The sequence below is a fragment of the Galleria mellonella genome, unplaced genomic scaffold (genome assembly GCF_026898425.1).
Source record: "Galleria mellonella isolate WM207_F2 unplaced genomic scaffold, CSIRO_AGI_GalMel_v1 utg113, whole genome shotgun sequence".
NCBI classification, from domain to species: domain Eukaryota; kingdom Metazoa; phylum Arthropoda; class Insecta; order Lepidoptera; family Pyralidae; genus Galleria; species Galleria mellonella.
Genome location: NW_026441975.1, coordinates 1662360 through 1680640, shown reverse-complemented (window position 1 = coordinate 1680640; position 18281 = coordinate 1662360). Strand labels below are relative to the sequence as shown.

General features: G+C 32.4%; 1 protein-coding gene across 3 annotated transcripts in view; it reads left to right on the top strand.

The window, feature by feature from the left end:
- LOC113512899 (UDP-glucosyltransferase 2) overlaps positions 1-18281 on the top strand; it is a 61266-nt gene that overhangs the window by 22431 nt on the left and 20554 nt on the right. The gene's annotated exons all lie outside the window — the stretch shown is intronic.

The following is an 18281-nucleotide window of genomic DNA, read 5'->3' as shown; positions in this document are numbered from 1 at the left end:
TGAATACGTTATACTACGTCTATGACCGAGTAGAGGATTTTTTTATAAACATTAGTGAATAAACCGAGAAAATATCGCCAGAGTATCAATGTATGCTCGGATATATTAATTTTCTTTTTATTAAATTATACACGTAATATACGGGATTTGATACTTTAAGTGCCTAATATGACTTCTCTAATGTAAAAGGCCTATGTTGAGCAGTGGACAGTTAAGTGGACAGACAGGCTGATATATTAATAATAAATAAATATAATATAAAAATAATAAAATATATTTTCTGTATTATTACGTATATATAGGTAATGTATGACAAGTCTCATGAGCTATAAGTATTGTACATTTGGAGCAGCCTAATATTTATTAATATAATAAATGTGAAAGTGAGTTTGTTCGTTTATTTGTTATTTTATAGTACTTTAACGGCTTAACAAATCACTGAAATTTTGTATACACGTACTATATGGGATGGAGAAGGATATAATCTACTTTTTATACTGGCCAGTAAACATATCTTAATAACAAATCGCCAGTAAAAGCTGGCAGACAATAGTCTCTTTAATATGTTACTGCAAAAGCCCATACATTTGTAAAACTTAAGTTTTACTAGTAAATTTTAGGATTTACCAATGTGAGTCGGTAAATGTGAGGATTTTATAAAAACAAGATCATTTTTGTATCTTTCATCAAACCAAATCTAACCTCACCTTTGTAATTTTTTCTTTTTTTTTTCTTTATAGTACTAGACATAATTTAGGCATGTTTAGTGTGTGACGTTCGTGCTCATGGCTAGAAGGGTAGGTTAGGTTAGGTTTGGCTTAGTGAAAAATAAAAAAAAAAAGATTTTGTTTTTATAAAACCCTTTCATTTACCAACTCACATTGGTAAATGCTAAGACTTACTTGTAAAACTTAAGATTTAGTTTTAGTGACATATACATACATTTATACATTAATATCTACATATCATCAACATTACACAATTTTTTAAGTACTTTACGGTAGAGCTTCGTACTCAAGTAAGTACCGTAAATAATATATGTAAACATTTCACGTTTAATTGCGTCATTGGACAGTTCATAAGTTGATTATTTGTTTTGAGTATTCACAGCTCTTCTGTTAATAAATTGTTAAACATTGACTTTTTGACTTCAAATCCATGGGCAAATTTTTATGATACTACATTTTTTTAAGTACATTGTCTTTTATATGATGACCAGTTGTCCATCGTTATGATCATATAAGATTTGCCAGTACTTGTCATGCTTGGCAATCGGAGTTGGGCATTTAGTGATGTATTAAGAGGAACGCTGCTGTCTATTCCTTAACTATTCTTTTTTTTATACAACTTTGAATGGCAAACAAGCTGACGGCCCACCTGATGGAAAATGGTAACCGTCGCCTATAGACATGAACAGTACCATGGACATAACAGAGTATACTGTTTCGCCCATGATACCCCCCATGCGTTGCCATTCCTGAGGACTCAGGTGTTATTCCTCTGTACCCAGTAAATTCACGCCATATCCCACCCTTCAAACTGAAACACAGCAATGCAAACACAACTGCTTCACGGTTGAAACACGAATTTGACAGAGGTACCCAAGCAATCGACTTTTGTACAAAGTCTTCCTCTGGTATTCAATTCCTTTAGTCGCCTATTACGATAATCGCAGGAAAGGAAGAAGTGATCCATTCTATGCCAGAATCACAGGACAAAACACGCATAAAAACATTCGTTTATATTGTCAATTATTATATTTTATGTTGTTATAACAGGTATCTATTACTACTAAAATAAAAAGTATTAAAATTAAAATGGGAAAGCGAATCTGTCTGTCCGTCGGTTTAATTAAACGAATCACTTGATTTGGTGGAAAATTAACATCATTGTTACGTTATTAAGGGGCATAACGTTAAGTGTAAACTTGTTTTATTATTGTTTATACACCTGGTTGCAGTTAACGTATCCTTGTAGAGGTTCTACCCAAAACAGTAGTAAAGATAATGGGTCGTTTTTGATATTTATATATATACTATTATCGTTATAATTGATCCTTGTTAAAGCATCACAATAGGTGCTTATATATTTACTAATACGGACAGGAATGTAAAGGTAAAGATATTAAATTATATTACGGAAGATAATAAGGAAAGGTTGACTTTACTATGTAAATGAATTACATGTGTAAATATTATGTTTGCGTAAAATAACATCAATACTAATGTAAAAAAAGTATTAATGCATTCTTGATAATCTTCCATCTATATTTATAATAAATCTGTAGAGAGGTCAATTCTGTACATGAAATATATTTCCAAAATAACTATCAGCGGGTGATTTAACGTAAGCTTAAAAATAGAGTAACTTTTCCTGTTTTCCTAACATTTCCCTTCACTGCTCTACTGCTATTGATCGTAGCGTAATGAAAAGTATACTATAACCTGCCCAGGAGTATGAAAAATAATTGTACCAAGTTTCGTTAAAATCCGTCGAGTAGTTTTTGTTTCTATAACGAATATACAGACAGACTGACAAAAATTTTACTGATTGCATTTATGGCATCAGTATCGATCACTAATCACCCCCTGATAGTTATTTTCGAAATATATCATCATGTACAGAATTGACCTCTCTACAGATTTATTATAAGTATAGATTAATATATTCATTTAAGCTATAGTAATATTTATTAATTAACATATTATAAAGTGTCTTATACGAGTATATATTACTCGCCTCTAGTCAGTTCCTTATTCTTATGACATTACTTTGAATTAAACTAAACGTAGGTAAATAATCGGACAAAGAATAGACAAGGACAAAGACAAAGACTTAGGACTGGATATATTTAATTTTGCACTAAAAGTTTAAGTAAGTTAACATAAATGCCGAAAAAAGGTATTTCATGAGTTTCCTAATAATACTTATTGTAATAGGATTATTGAAATGCTTTTTTTTGTATTGTAGATGTGGGTGTATCATTAGGTACGTGAAGTTGATTCTGGAGTATTTATGGAGCTGTTTAGAAAGAAACTACGTGATATTATATACTCATAGAGTTTTAGGACCAGTTTATATAATAAATTTCAAAATTTGTCACATTTCAGTCCAAATAAATAATTTTATGAATCCTAAGTTCAGGATATTCATTCGGGAGATTACTTCATTGTTTATTTATACATATTTATTATAATAAAAGTTTAACTTAGATTGTTGCTCTATATTTCAAATAGCATAGTAATTGGGATATTCATATGGAATTGATATTATTTAAGTATGATTTTTGATGTCCTGTGATCCCAGCATAGAATGGGCCACCCCTTCCTTTCCTGTGTCGTAAGAGGCGACCGAGGAAACTTTATAATCGAGGCATGAGTAGCAGCGTCTCCAACAATACATTACCAAAAGCCTAACTACAATTGCCAAACATGACAACTACTGGCAAAAGCTCCCTAAATGAGGTAGGCCTATGTTCAGCAGTGGACAGTTACCGGTTGATATGGTATGGTAAGTATAATTTTGTTATGGTTCTTAGGTAGGTAATTAAAATAGTTTCGCGATGTAATTTAATTGTTACAAATTACTTATTTTCCTTGACACAATTTGACGGTACCATTGAGAGAGTAATAACATTGATCAATAATTCTATGGTATGGTATAATATATGTGGAAATAGCTATAAATATGCAGGTTATAATGAGAAAATATAGATTAACAATTAAATTTTGTTTGTAATATTTGATAGTGGTTGCCAATCCGCCTACTTAGCATGTAATTACTAGCTAAACTGCTCTTATGGGGAAAGCTGAACCGATGATGATGATTTAAGTCTGAAGGGTGGCATGACATGACTGTAAAATTACAGGCTACCTATTTATGGAGGTTTACTTTAGTCTTCATTTTTGACAGCGCATGAGCCGTATTATGGTGCTATTCTGTAATGTCATTAAGATTGCGTTCCATAAAAAACCGACTTCAATTGTGGAAAAGCGAATTTTAATATTTTAATTTGAAAAACTAAACTACTGAATCTGAAAGGATTTCAGATAAAAAAAAATTCTAAATCGGCTTACAACTGACGGAGTTAAAGTTAGGTAACAAACATAAAAAATTACAATCGTATTGAGATATTCTTTTGGACGTCGGTTGGAAAAGCAATGGTTACCATTTTCCATAGATGAGATATTAACCGGTTAAATATTCTATGTGGCATAAAAAGAATTGACAAGCGATAATTATGTCAAATCCATTCCAATAATGACTTAGTTTTAATGATATTGGGACTCCGGTTTTTATTTTAGTTACATATTTTTCATGATGAATTCTATCCAAAATTGTGGATTAATAAATGTATTGTATGTAATGTAACATCTGTAGTTATGTTAACGAAGTCCATTCTTTAAAATTAGTGTTGTATATGAATTATAAAACTATACTATACTTTTGTTACATATAAAACAAAATAAGCTGTATATTATATAATCTGAGTCTTACAACATAATACTATAATATTTTAAGATCCACGAATAATTGAATCGTTTACAGATTGTTCGGTTTATTGAATCGCGAAATGCAATCTTATATAAACTCTTTAGAGCACAATTTAGAATAAAGATCGAGGACGTCCGTGTTGGAATGTTAACTAGTGGATTATAATCTCTATGTGGGAAGTGTTAAAGTGGGGATTAGATTGAACGTTTTGTTCGGAAGTTACGCGATCAGCGAAAGTGTTGGCTGCCACACATTTTTACTCTCACTCTTGACGGTCACGGTCGGTGTTCAGCACTATACAAATACGTAATGGGTAACAACGATTTTTCTTTGTCTTCTACAATCACAAAATAATGCATAATGTGTAACATATGAATGTGTTTGTGTGTAGATTTACTTATTTAGTTATGTTGGCGACAGACCTCCTTTCATACAAGTTTACCTTTTTTAGATTTATATTTTTATATTAATTGTCGCTGCCCTCCTCTCCTACCAGCGCCGTTTTCAAGTTACTTCACTAATTATGTGCCAGTTTAGATGATTAATTGTGCAATGGATATTGCATTAGGTCAATTCAAATTTTGTAACGATATGTATTTTTTAAGGAAAAATTTCAAGTTACAAAATCAGTTGATTATATAATTTTTTTCAGTGGTGAAAGATAAAGACGGCGCGGTCATGACATTAGACTTTTTTATGCAACTTTGAATTCTATTAATATATAATAAATACGAAACTTTGTCGCTACAAACTGCTTAAATGGATGGATGTTTGTTACTATTTCACCCAAAAAATATTGAACGAATTTAAATGAAATTGGGTACAAGAGTAGGTTGTATCCTTAAATAAAATAAATAGACTGTCTTCATACAAATACTTCGAGAAAACCGGGTCAACTTTTTCATACAATTTTGCGTGATAAATATGTAGTTATGAGTGTTTCTTTTATAACTTGTACATTTATTTTGTTTTATATTTTTTGCATTTTTTTAATGTGTAAAAACTCATTTCATTTATTAAATAATTAAATATAGATACATCAAGAGAAGTACATTATGTGCGTAAGTATATAGAACACTGATAAAGACGAGTCAGCTAATTTGACAATTACCTGAGAAAAAGTTGACTCATTTTTGAGAGTCTAAGGAATAAATGAATTTAAGATTACATCCTTACAGATACTTTATATAGTGATTAATGCAGATAAAGCCGTAGGATATAGCCAGTAGTAAATAAGTTAACGATCTACTGTAAGGAAAGTGATAACCGTCGATGTAGACACGAACAGGATGATGCACAACATAAAATACAGTGACGCCCGTGGTACCTAGTGCGTGCCAATCTCGAAGATTAAGGTGACAGACTTTATACGATTATAACGAAATTAGTTGAACCTAATAATCTAGTTATTATGCAAGTAGTTGCTTGAATTGTGCCATCTCAAACAGAGCGAAACATATTGCAGTTTGGATTTCTTAGAATAAATAACTCCAGTAGCCTTTCTACTGATATTAAATTACTTTTACGATTTGATTTATTTATTATTGGATATTTATTATATATTTTGTAATATGAGTTCGAATAGATAGATAAATAGATACGAACAATTTCAAGAAATATTCACAATGAGAAAACAATGGACAGCTTTATCGCTAAAAGCGAACTCTTCCAGACAACCTTTGTATGGAGAGGAGTACTTATAAGTAGTTTGATTGGTGACACAATGAAAATTTTGTTATTTTAAATACATATAAAGAAGAAAGAATTAAATATATGCAATAATTGTAAGGATATTAAGTTCTTTTATGATTTACGTTCTTCTGTTTACGTTTTTTACTAAATGGATAGTTGGCGGGAGAGATACCTAAATATAAAAAGATAAGTAGAGTTAAAGAGCATTATTGCATCTTAATATTTCAAAAGTCATAAGTGTCAATCCAATTTACACCAAAAACTTTGTGTCATGTGTCAATTTAATGTTCCGACTTAAGAACAATTGGGTTCCGACTCGGTTAACAAAGAAAACCGCTGTCACAATGGATTCTAATATGCTCTGAGAAATGTGGGTGTGTCGAGTGTTTAGAGTATTCTACATAAGGATTAATAATTGACAAACGCTATTGACTAACCTATTAGGGATCCTAATTCTGATCCAAAAATTAAATAAAAATCCTTATGATTGTAATCCTGATGGTAGAGTCAGAGGTATCGGTCAGCTATAACCGTTATGGCGAATGTAATATTAAAGGCATGTTTAGGTAAAATGTAAGGAAAACATAAACTGAAAGTTTAGGAAAATGTTGTTAAATTGCTAAAACATCATACTTAAATGTATCAAGTTAGATTTGAATATGCATGGCGAAATAACAGTAGGTATGTAAAGCGTTATAAATAAAAGTTAATAGGTTTATTTTTATAACATCCTTAGTAATATTATACTTGTAAATGTGAAAGCGGGTTTGTGTGTTACCCCTTAGTATACAAAGGCTTATCCAATCATTATGAAATTTGATATATACTCGTACGTACTACAAAAAGGATGTAGAACAGAGAAGAATATAGGCTACTTTTATCCCGATAAGTGAATATATCTCGGTCATGCTGATGAAGCAAGTAAAAACTAGTTGTGAATAAGTATGCGGTCCGCCTGATGGTAAACGATTACTGTAGTCTATAGATCTAGCAACATTAGGGTTGCCATATATGCGTTACTGATTCGATGATAACATTTCCCGCCTTTTACTAAGAACCGCTTTTGCAATCTTTAGAAAAAAATTCTTAAAATAAAACAAACATGCTAATGTTTACCTAAAGAACGGCAAAAGAATCGGATGCCATTATGACACTGTAATTTCACGTAACTCTTCGTAGTAATTTTGTATCTAATGGGTATAATTATTAAACGTGAAGTTGTAAAATGGAGTACGTGACGTAATATACGTCATTATTACTAGTTCCGCATGTCGTGCTTAGTTTTGTGTAGAGAAATGTTTATCGAAGTAGGTCTTTGAACTTTTTATGGCAATTTAATAATTTGGAAAATTTTATTTTATTTTATTCATTAGTACATATATATATTTACATGGCGGATTTAATGCTAAAAGCATTCTCTCCCAGTCAACCATAGGGAAGTGTTAGAATACTCGAATACGGTACTAGTGATTATTGATATACATACATACTAAATATTACTAAGTAATAATATATCGTCATACTTCTATTTACACTTATCAACAGATATATGAAGAAATATCGATTTGTTATCCTTGACTATTATAATTTTACAAAGTACATGAACTAGTAGCAAAGTTAAGTAAAGGGCTAACAGCGTCCCTCTTCAAATTACCCAAAACTTAACTGCGGGTGCCAACTCGCCTGTCAAGCGTGGTAACTTATGGCAAAACCTCCCAGTGGGTATTTAGAAGAAATAATATATTAATGGAGTTATTTTGTACACATACACGCCGAGTATACTTTTTCAATGGAATAAAACAAAAATAAAAAATAATAATAATGATTATACATATTGTGACATAGCCAGATTTAAATTTACATATTATTAAGAAGTTTCAATAAAACTTAACAAAAGCCAACTACATAAATTCTAATATATAAAATTCTCGTGTCGTGGTGTTTGTTACTAAACTCCTCCGAAACGACTTTACAGATTTTTATGAAATTTTGTGTGCATATCCGGTAGGTCTGAGAATCGGCCATCTATTTTTTATACCCCTCAATGATAAGGATGCTCCCCCCCTAAATTTCTTTTTATTTTTATAATATTTTTTTTTACTTTTTATTTTATTATGATTTGGCATAGAACAATACATACAACTTCAAATTTTCACCCATTTACGATCCACCTCTATTTTTTAATTGCAATTTTTATATTCTGCAATACGTTTGCAAGATGGCAATCGAATATAATAATTGTAGTACGATACATTTTCATGTATAGTTCTAGAAATAATGTATATGGTAAAACAACATTTACTGAGTCAGCTAGTAAATAAATAAAAGCCAACTACCCAATAGCTAATACTCGTAGATCCGTAAGAAATAATAATAGTAATAATAATTTTCACCACATAATTACATTTCTGTTTTTCTAAAAGTTGACTGAGAGAAAATGCTACATAACAATAAAGCCGCACTAATCAAAAACAAATAAATAAATGATTATTGAAGGTCACAGTCTGACAGTTGTCACGCTTGGCAAGCAGGTTGGCAACCGCAATTAGGGAGGGGAGAGAAGGGATTGTTAGTAATGGGGTCTAACTGACCCATTACTAGCAATACACCCTTTCAGGTCGACCTCCACGCGGTTTCCCCTGGAAACCATCGTGGTTAATTCTATTGGAATTCATCACGATGGGCTAACTGATCTGCTTTCATTGTCACTTATCATCTCTCATTGGTTCCCCATGAATGTATACCGATAGCGCAGGCGGGGCTACCATTCCATTATCACCCATTAAAAAAAAACCGTAATTAGGCTTTGATGATGTTTTAAGAAAGACGCTGCTGCCTATCCCTCGACCATTAAGTTCCTTTAGTCGCTTCTTACGACACCCACGGGAAAGTAATGGGCGGTCCATTCTATGCAGAGACTATACGGCATAAATATATATAACAACATGTTATTCCCTTATTTTGAATACGGAACCCTAAAATGTACTCGTACGAGTTGCAAGCGAATTTATCACATATAAAGCAAGGATCAAAGGGATCGTGGATTCTAATAAACTTTAAGGGGGCTTACAAAGTTATCAGATTACAAAAGCGAAATCTTGGTAATTTAATCTTTGATTGTCGTAATTGGAATTGTATTACAGGATAATTGTCTAATTCAATTTTACATTGCCATAAAGTAATTTCTTATTACACTCAAATTGTAGCAATTTTCTATGATAATGCCAATGATAAATGCCTTCCTGCGCATAAAACTTTTCTTTAGAGGAAAATTCAGATTTTCTACGCCAAAAATCTGGAATGATCTTTCACCTCCTTTGCATGTAAATATGTCCCAAATTACATTAAAAAATAAACGAGTCTTATCTATACTTATAATAAATCTGTAGAGAATTCAATTCTGTACATGAAATATATTTCCAAAATAACTATCAGGGGGTGATTAGTGATCGATACTGATGCCAAAAATGCAATTAGTATAATTTTTGTCAGTCTGTATGTTCGTTTTACAAACAAAAACTACTCGACGGATTTTAACGAAACTTGGTACAATTATTCTTCATACTCCTGGGCACGTTATAGTATACTTTTCATCACGCTACGATCAATAGGTGCAGAGCAGTGAAGGGAAATGTTGGGAAAACGGGAGAAGTTACTCCATTTTTAAGCTTCCGTCGCGTGAACAGCCTTAATGGCCACTTTTTAAAATGTAAAAATGTCCGTGCGAAGCCGGAACGGGCCGCTAGTTGGAGAAATAAATTCTAAACAGCTGAGAAAGTGATGCTTCACGTTTTTTTTTTTTAAGTTTTTATAATGATACCGTCATTGTCAGTTATGATAATCTTGTATTCAGAGTTTATTCTTTTTTTTTATTTTGGTTATAGTATTTCATTTATATTTATTTTTTTATTTTTTGATAAGTGTATTTAGTTTCTCATCCGAAAAATAGATATTGGCACGAATGCTAAGTTAAATGAGTTAAGGGGCCACCTGAAAATCAGGGCTATATAGGTACTCGTTCATCTCGCTGGAGGTGTGCTTAATATAGCAACAGCGGAGGCGGCTCCTATTACCAGCAAAAGTATTTTTCTTTTTTCTTTTTCATTGTTGTTTATTTTTACCTGTTATTATTGTTGTTAGTAATACTCTATTCATATTAATAAAATTATCTATATTATAATTATCTATAAAATTGTGTACAAGTCACCTAAGTTCTTTTTTTTTATGCAACTTAAAATGGCAAACAAGCTGACGGTCCACCTGATGGAAAGTCCGTAACCGTCGCCTATAGACATGAACAGTACCATGGACGTAATAGAGTATACTGTTTCGCCCATGGTACCCCCCATGCGTTACCATTCCTAAGGACTTAGGTGTTATTCCTCTGTACCCAGTAAATTCACACTATTCAATTCATAAATTTATTACAAGACAGAAAGTTTTTATTCATTTAAATTTTAACGTGTAAATTATAGTGTGATTGTATGTACTCGTACATTTAGCGGACTTTTGGATGATGTTCTTTACTAGTCAACTATTAGGCAAACAGAGAAATAAGTAGTCTATGTATTTATAAATATATAGAAAACATATTCTTTCATCTATATTGACATCACTTGATTTAATTTTTTTTTCTTTTAAGAGTTTCCTCTTGTCGGTGCAACTAATTCATGCATCTTCCTCCAGCCAGCTCTATCCCAGACCATATCTTTGATCTCCCTATACGATACGACACTTAGTGTTTCTTTTACCTGTCTCATGTAGTTATTCCTCGGTCTTCCTCTTCCTCTTTTGCCCTCTATTTTTTTTTCTACAATGCTCTTTAAAAAATCGTCATGTCGTATAAGGTGGCTGAGCATTTTGCTTCTTCTATTCTATTTACGGAAATCAAATTATCTACTATGTATTATTAGATCAATTTATCAATCCGTCGATAGGCAATATTATTTATATTGTTTTATATTATGGTATTTATTTATAGTATTTTATATAGTATTCATAGAGTATGTAATAATAATAAAGTATCTCTTATACTTAAGTAGTTAAAAATGTCTTTAATATTTAAGAAAAGCCCTTGCCGTGTGGTCCCGACATAAAAGAGGCCACCCCTCCCTTTTTTGTGGATGTTGTAAGAGGCGACTAGGGAGGGATGGGCAACAGCGTTCCTATTAAAACATCTCTAAAACCTAATTGCGGTTGCCAATCCATCTGCCAAGCGTGACAACTACTGGCAAAACCCCTCAAGAGGGAGGCTTATTTTCAGCGGTGGGCAGTTAATAAAAGCTGATATGATGATGATGATTTAAGAGATGAATATTAACTATATTTGTTTTTAAATTGGACTAACCTCCCTTCCATTAATTACACGAGCAATTGAGTATAAAATTATGCTCAATTGCTCATTTTATTAATGGACAGTCCTTAATAAATATAAAGTATGTATTTCCTTATTTTTTTTAGCAAGGGCATCCCTTGATCTTTCTCTCTTCGATAAATAAAGTTAATTTCCAAAAACATAATTATGATGCACTTGATGGATATATGAGGGACCATATTTGGAAATTCTTTAAATGACAGGCTAAGGGTCACTGTTAATTCGACGTAAGAGCGACTCACAGGAAAATATTACAATCATCACTTCTGACATTCCCTTGTATTAATTAAAATTAACATTTTATATAATTTAATAAAATGTAAAAGTTTGAGTCATTGTAGACCTTTTTAGAACAGTTCAGTTGGATAATGCCTGACTGTGGTTCGGGGATACCAAATTCAATTCACCAAATCTGACTAAAGCAGGAAATATCTAGTACAAATTGAAAAATAAAACAATAAAATTAGTATTGCTGGATTATATGAATCTACAAAGTTACTATTGCCACCTATTGCATTCCAAAGAACTTACTCATTTTTTGTTCTTATTGATCAAATTATTGATTTAAATTTTAAATATTTGCAGTGTATACAATAACGGTATTTACCTTCTTTAGGTATATCAGCCCTACCATTAATACAGGGTACGTACTGATTTCTCAGATAAGACTTTATCTGCTTTGCTTATTTTCGAAAAGAGAGGAATTAATGTTTAGATGTTTATTATTTATGGGTTAATGTAATCTAAATCGCGCTGAATAAGCAAAACTGTAAAATATACATGGTCACAGATATAGGTAGTCTACACAATTTTGACATTACAACATTGAATATTGGTAATAGTCATAACATTTTTCGTGATCATAGATTAATGATAGTATTGCCATTCTATTTTTATGTTCTGAAAGACCAGACACTGGCATGAACGAAAAAAAAAAAGATTTTAAATTCCCGCCAAAACATACTTGCTCTGTGCATTGCATCTGCTATATTCTAGAATCTGTACAGATATGGATGGACCAAATAGCACGATCGAATGTTCTACATTCTCCAATATCTTGGTGGTGTCGGGTGTCGCAAGAACTCGCTTCGTTGGTTATCACGTAACGAATGAAGGAAGGGCCGCGCCGGTTCCGTATCACCTATGTTTATTAGACGAACTATACTATTAAGGATTTCTATTACTCTTCTTTAATTGAATACCAAAGATCATAGTTTTAGCAGTGTTTGTATTCTAATGTATTTTTAAGCGAATTCTAAATAATGGAGATACTTAATTCGGCTGTATTCTTTGTGTGTATGTTCCGCGATCGATATCGATTTTGAAGATTATTTTCGCAATCGACAAGACGTACATATTACATTAAACTGTACTATATCTACTTATCTTACATTAAAAGAATCTTAACATTTTGACAACTAATTATGAAAACTGCACGAAAAAAAAATTGTATAAGTTCAATTAAATTTTAATTCGTTTCCCAATTTTGCATACGTAATTATCCGTACTTATGCGCGTGTGGAACTGAAAAAAAAATTCTATATGTAGGAAATTAATATGGTCCGTTGAGTGATGATAAAATGTTACGATATCGTATCATTATATCATTCTATGCTACATTATAAAAGCGTCCAACGAATTTACATTACGAAATGACAAACAACAAAAAACGGTAATGGTCAAGTCATTTATATTTACTTCCTAATATTTGATATCTAAAAACAGAGATATCGATACTTCCTTGACATTAAATATTAGTTTAAAATGGTTACTTAATTAGTATAACTTGTAAATTACTAATAATATGTTACTAGTTTTTACTCGCGTCTTTGTCCCTATCAAATAATAAAAATGTTAAAGTGTTAATTTAGAACAACTATGGTTCAATGGAACAAATCTCATTCAAATTTATTTAAACTTTTAAACGTAATTTAGTAACAGATATTTCAATACTTACAAACTCTCTTATTTATAATAAAATAGCAAATTATTTATTATAATTGTAAAAGGAGGTATATAAAGTAACTTATGGACTTTTAATATTTATTTATTGATATATCTTCAACGTGTTTAGGTAAATGCAGTTTTTATGGGGGAAAAAATATATTATATTATAACTTTGAACTATACCAAATTATATCAAAATTTATTTAGTAACATTTGATTGGGACAAGACAGTTCATATGAATGTACTCGTATGAGATACAAAGACTTACTGTCTTGCACTGAAATGAAATATATAAAAATTGATTCTGAATCTCTATTATGAGGTTAATATAGATTTACATTATTGCTGCGTTAGTACTTATGACGAAAAATTTGAATTGAAAATTTAACTGCGCCTCTAGCATGCAATTTCTGGAACTCAGATTTCTCAACATATTGATGTAAACACGAACATTTGTGCCAGTACGTATAGCATGGAAGGGCAAATTTTTAATTAAAGGAAATATCTATTGCTACTAATTATATCTAATGGCTTGCATAGGCGAGCTCTAATAGCTTAATTAATAGACAAAGGTAAGTAAAAGCTCATATGAGTAGTTTTAACCTTTAGACCAAGGACAAGGTACTGTAATAGGTCCGGCATTGCTAGAAATAGACTTTGTTAGGTTAAATTCAACACTTGGAAATTATTATTAATAATTCTTAGCAAATGCATAATGATGGATTAACTGATCTAATCATTCTCGCCTATCATGACTATTAAAACACACCAGCGTAAACCAATATTAGGATAAATACTAATAGAATTATTAATAATGAGGTCCAGCAGCCACATTGCTAGCAATGTGGCTCGTTAGATTGACCTACATTACATAGCCATTTTTTTAATTCCTAGTAAATACATTAAGACAGACCTACTAACTTGACTTCATCTATCATCCCTCACTGGTTTTAAATAGACGAAGATAGAACAGTATCCTCGTCTGCACTGTCAGTATATGCTTGCAGAGTACCAGTAAGAGATGATAGGCGAGGAAGAAATAGGTCAGTTTGTCCATAGTGACGAATTTATAAAGAATTATGTCTTTTTTGATTCAATAAATATTATAATTATTATTAAACAAGATGGTTTCCAGGAGAAACCGCGTGGAGGTCGCACTGATAGGATATATTGCTAGTAATTAGGTATTTTTTTTAATGGGTGTAAATGGTATGGTAACTTCGCCTGCGCTATCAGTATACACTGGCGGGGTACCAGTGAGAGGTGATAGGTGAGGATGAAAAGGCAGGTCAGTTAGCTCATCGTGACGAATTCAACGATAAATTAGTCACGATGTTTTCTAGGGGGAACAGCGTGATGGTCGACTTGATAGGGTAAACCGATAGCAATGGGGACTAACTTCCTCATTATCAATAACCCCTTCCCCCCCAGTATTTGGGTAGGTAGATCTTATGACTAACAGTCCCTTTCCTTCCTCCCTCATTGGTACCCCACCAGTTTCTAACAATAACAAAGGGCGGGGTGGGGTTACAATTTAATTTTCATCGATTAATAAACCTATGTATAATTTTTATTTTCAATATTTTACAGAACTAGATATACTCTTAGTAGGGATAATATTTATATTATTATATATATATATCTCCTATATTTAGAACTAACAAAATTTTTCATCGTGCCTCCCACTAAATTGTTTATACCTCTCCATCCAAAGGTTCCCTGGAAGAGATCGTTCTTAGCGATAAGGTCGCCCATTGTTATTATTGTGATTATTTCTTGTAATTATTTATATTTATAATAAGTTTACTATTGTAATCTTTTGGAGGAAATAATAAAGAGTATCTATCTATCTATCTATCTATCTCTTAGATGGCAGAGATCGATGGCTAATATGGAAGGTTGTGGAAGTTCTAGTAGTAATAGTGGTGGTCAATCATCGAAGTGTTGGCAGTCACATATATATTAACGGTAGCGGAATTAAACAAAACAGTTCTAATCAAATAATCAGTGAAATTACATTCAACTAACGGCCATCCCAGTGTATGGCAAGCTGGTAATATTATTTTAATCTTTATTGTAAACTTCTAGATAAACTCCCCTAAGTAAAGCAGATTACATATTTATTATTATATTCTCTTGAGTGTTCTCACATAATTTCTAGAAAAAGTAGGTCAGGTAACCTTATAATAAAATAAAAAGGTGATCAAGTGCGAGTCGGACTCGCGCAACTAGAGTTCCGTATAAAATCATATTTTTTTTTGTGAAATAACTATAAATTTAGGGTTATTGGATTTTTTCTTTACTTGTGTTACATGACATTGCTTCTTACGGAATTTCATGATTTTAGGTCAACGGGAAGTACCCTATAGGTGTTGATTCTCTTTGCAAATGTCAAAATATACGATATAAATGGAACATAAACGATCGTATCTTTCGATTGCGTCATTATTGATGCTTTATTTTTCACTGCTTTAAGAGATTGCTGACCTGAGTATATGATATTTATTTCAACTTGATACCTCCACGCGTTCCTAAGGCTCTTGACAGACGGGCAGGCGGACAACGAAGTAATCCTATAAGGGTGCCGTTTCTTCCTTTGGAGGTACAGAACCATAAAAATAAGGATTCATTATCATCATCATATCAGTCCTAATTGTCCACTGCTGAACATAAACCTTGCCCTTGGGGGGATTTGCCAGTAGTTGTCACGCTTGGCAGGCAGATTGGTAATCGCAGTTAGGCTTTGGAGAAGAGGGACGCTGTTGCCCATCTTTCGCCCTCTCTTAGTCGCCTCTTACGACACCCACGGGAAAGGAAGGCGTGGCCTATTCTATGCCGAGATCACGCGGACCAAAGAAAAATAAGGATTGTAGTGTATAAACAAAATAACAAAGTGTTACTACTAAATATATTTTCAGAACACCATGCAAGCACCACTGGAAAGTAACATGGTTAATTCCTAGTGAATCGCGATGGGGTAATGAAGTTGATTTGATCATTATATCTAATTGCTATTTTGTAGCGCAGGCAGCATTATTATTTTATTTACATCCATTATAAAAATCATTCGATCTATCAACCAATTACAACCAACTTACCCATTTGGGTAAATACAAGTACACTGAAGATATAACAAAAGAGATAAGAGGTTGGAGACTGTACAAAAGTCGTTTGCTTGGGTACCTCTGTCCCATTCGTGGTTCAACCGTAAAGCAGTTGTGTTTCGGTTTGAAGGATGGGATATGGCGTGAATTTACAGGGTACAGAGAAATAACATTTGAGTCCTCAGGAATAGCAACGCATGGGGGGTATCATGGGCGAAACAGTATACTCTGTTATGTCCATGGTACTGCTCATGTCTATAGGCAACGGTTACCACTTTCCATCAGGTGGGCCGTCAGCTTGTTTGCTGTGCTAAGTTGTATAAAAAAAAGGTAAAATATTTCTCTTTCCTAATCTTCAAGTTGATGACCGAGGTTTTCCCCATGAGAAAGATCCTGTTAAACATCTACACAGTAATATTGTCGAGTAGGCTGTTGCGTAAATTTTAGCACCTCATTGTAATGTCACTGTAACGTCTGAGATGTCACGATCACATACAAGTAAGAGTTTGACCCTGTTTATGAGTCAACATTAATCTGTATCAACTATACACTTTGTATAACGTGCTTAAGATATTATTAACTTTAATAATAAAATTAATTAATGTAATACTAGCTGTTACCCGCAGCATTACACGCGTGGTGTCGTGTTTCCCATTAAAGTTGAAATTTTCTAAATAATTTTCTCAGCAGATCTGTATTCCAAATTTCAATTTTCTAGACATAATATGTAGTTTAGCTGTGCGTTGATGGTCAGTCAAGACAAACAAATGTATAAGTATATATTTCCCATCATCATTATCATCTCAGTCATGACATGTGATAAAATATTATCTAGATATAGTAAAGAATTATCGAAATCACTAATATCCAGGAACTATTACATATAAATAAGATTGTGGTTTACGAAAAAACTCTGCTCCAATTACGGCAAAATCAGTTATATTGTTTAAAAATTAAACTACTAAACTGATTTTGAGAAAATTTCTATGTGAAAAATCTGTAAGTACATCCAACAAGAAAATATTTTTTTTAAATAGGTTACAACTGACAGAGTTATAAGGTTAAAAAAATTTAATAAGAAATACAACCAATTGAGATCCTCCGTCTTTTTAAAGTCGGTTAAAAAGGGGATTCCATGTGGTATAAACAAAAAGTGCCGTGTGTTCCCGACATAGAATAGGTCACCTTTTCCTTTCCCATGGGTATCGTTAGAGGCGTAAGTAAGATTAAAAGGCAACTAAGGCAGATAGAAGGGTGAGCAGCAGCGTTCCTCTTAAAACATCTCCAAAAACTAACTAACAGTTACCAAACCGCCTGCCAACTGTGGCAACTACTGGCAAAACCTCCAAGGGGAAGGCTGTTTTTTTTGTGAAAACTGTGTTTTCTGTCGCTATGTTTTAGACGACAACCTTCTAATCTGTATTAATATATCTGTGTGTAGGATTTTTTCTTTTTTTTCCCCCCTTTTTTTCTTGGCTTATGTTCAACAGTGGACAGGTAAAGGCTGATATGATGATGATAAACAAAAAGGATAATAACTAATGACCAACCTAGTTTCGGACTTAAAGAAGTCTTATACTAGTTAACAATATGATTAATGAAAGGTTATATATGTAAGTACATATATAACCTTTCATTAATCATATCGCGGAAATCACTTCGCGATAAT